Genomic DNA, 2432 nt, shown 5'->3' on the forward strand with positions numbered 1-2432 from the left:
ATTTAGACAATATTTTGGGAAATTTAAACCCAAATGAAGGCAGTGTGGCCGAGTGGTCTAAGGCGCTGGTTTTAGGCACCAGTCTCTTCGGGGGCTGGGTTCGAATCCCGCCGCTATCATTATTCAATTTTGTAGAAGGTTTTTTTAGAGGCTTTGGTAAACCATTTCAAAGTATTTAGAAGATATTTTGGGAAATATAAACCGAAAAGAAGACAGTGTGGCCGAGTGGTCTAAAGCACTGGTTTTAGACACCAGTCTCTTACGGGGCGCGGGTTCAAATCCCGCCGCTGTCATTATTCAAATTTGTAGAAGGTATGTTTATAGAGACGTGGGAAAACCATTTCACAGCATTTGGACGATATTTTGGGAAATATAAGCCGAAAAGAAGGCAGTGTGGCCGAGTGGTCTAAGGCGCTGTTTTTAGGCACCAGTCTCTTCGGGGGCGCGGGTTCGAATCCCGCCGCTGTCTATATTCAATTTTGTACAAGGTATGTTTTAAAGGGGTGGGAAATTTGTTTTACAGCATTTAGACGATATTTTTTTAAATTTGAAACAAAAAGAAGGCAGTGTGGCCGAGTGGTCTAGGGGGTTGGTTTAAGGCACCAGTCTCTTAGGGGGCGCGGGTTTGAATCCCACCGCTGTCATTATTCAATTTGGTAGAAGGTATGTATGAAAGGCGTTGGAAATTGGTTTTACAGCATTTAGACGATATTTTGGGATATGTAAACCGAATTGAAGGCAATGTGGCCGAGTGGTCTAAGGCGCTGGTTTTAGGCACCAGTATCTTCGGGGACGCGGGTTCGAATCCCGCCGCTGTCATTATTCAATTTGGAGAAGGTATGTTTTTAGAGGCTTGGGAAAACCATTTCACAGCATTAAGACGATATTTTAGGAAATATAAACCAAAAAGAAGACAGTGTGGCCGAGTGGTCTAAGGCGCCGGTTTTAGGCACCAGTCTCTTCGGGGGCGCGGGTTTAAATCCCGCCGCTGTCACTATTCAATTTTGTACAAGGTATGTTTTAAAGGCGTGGGAAATTTGTTTTATAGCATTTAGACGATATTTTGGGAAATTTAACCCAAAACCAAGGCAGTGTGGCCGAGTGGTCTAAGGCTCTGGTTTTATGCACCATTCTCGTCGGGGACACGGCTTCGAATATCGCCGCTGTCATTTTTCAATTTATTGAGATTAAAATTTTTCTTAAACTTTTTAAGGCAAAAAAGGACATCTAATTTTAAAATTAAAAATAAGAGAGGAACAAGATATATAAAATAATCAATCAAAGCACCTAAAAAAAACAATAACACCAAATAAGGGACCATGCTGAAAACCAAAAAGAATATGTGTCTTAGAGGGACTAGGTATAAACCCAGAATACCGAAAGATAAAAATAACTCCCCTACCAAATTTTAAAAAGGAGGAGTAGCTATATTTCTAGCACTTAAAATAAACCAAAAGTCTACGTGAATGAAGACGTTCATAAACTATATTAATTAATCTTAACAAACCAGAAGATGTAAGACCATGCGAAATCATTATAATAACCCCCCCCCCCGTTATTACGAAAAAACACTCAAACTAAAAACTCCTCCCATAAATATTATTATATGGCCCACAGAAGAATATGCTACAAGAGACTCTAAATCCCCTTGTGAAAGACAAATTAAATTAGCTAAAACACCACCCAACACAGAAAAACTCACAAGTATATCTAACCAACCTTCAAGAACACCCACAAAAAAGGTTAGAATCGAATAATACCATAACCCCCTAACTTTAATATAACACCAGCTAACACTATAGATGCAAAAACAGGAGCTTCTACATGAGCCTTTGGTAATCATAAATGAACTATGTTAGCGGGTAATTTAACCAAAAAAAACAACGGAAAAAGAACTTAATCAAAATTACAATTAATATAGTACAAATAACTATAACCCAAACTCTTTACCTTCAAGCTAATCAAGAAAACTCCAACTAACAAAGGTAAAGAACCTCGATGGTTACTCCAAATACTTTAAACGCTTTGACAAAATTGATAGCAATATCTGTTACCGTTGCAATTATTTTATCAGCATCCAGCCCAAAGTCGCTGTGAATATCGGCTAAAATCTCACGAATTCTTTCGTAGCTATGAATTCCTCTAAACCGTTTACACGCTAGAGCAGCTGACCTTCGGTCGTATGTATTTGTATCTACCCAATGAGCAGTTAACCCAAAAAAAACTACGTTTGGGTGACGACCAAATGTCCGCAGTGGTACAAACGTACTTCACGTTACTGAATATGCTTACCAACTTTTCGCATTCCACTTTGAATTTTTGGTCCATTTGTCTACCAAGTGATCGACGACTAATAACATTTGAAAAACCTAAGTTTTCAAACATTTGTTTGAAAAACGGATCTTCTACTATGCGCAATGGTACCATCGCGT

At 38.9% G+C, this 2432-nt stretch overlaps 2 non-coding genes across 2 annotated transcripts; both read left to right on the plus strand.

Annotated features, from left to right (window-relative positions):
* Nucleotides 1-211: 211 nt before the first annotated feature.
* TRNAL-UAG (transfer RNA leucine (anticodon UAG)) lies at nt 212-293 on the plus strand. Its single transcript has one exon. It is a non-coding gene; the product is annotated as a tRNA-Leu (tRNA).
* A 444-nt stretch (nt 294-737) lies between these two features.
* TRNAL-UAG (transfer RNA leucine (anticodon UAG)) lies at nt 738-819 on the plus strand. The gene has a single exon. It is a non-coding gene; the product is annotated as a tRNA-Leu (tRNA).
* The last annotated feature ends 1613 nt before the right edge of the window (nt 820-2432 follow it).

The sequence above is a fragment of the Leiobunum rupestre genome, chromosome 2, assembly GCF_980474605.1.
Source record: "Leiobunum rupestre chromosome 2, qqLeiRupe1.1.hap1, whole genome shotgun sequence".
Lineage (NCBI taxonomy): Eukaryota > Metazoa > Arthropoda > Arachnida > Opiliones > Sclerosomatidae > Leiobunum > Leiobunum rupestre.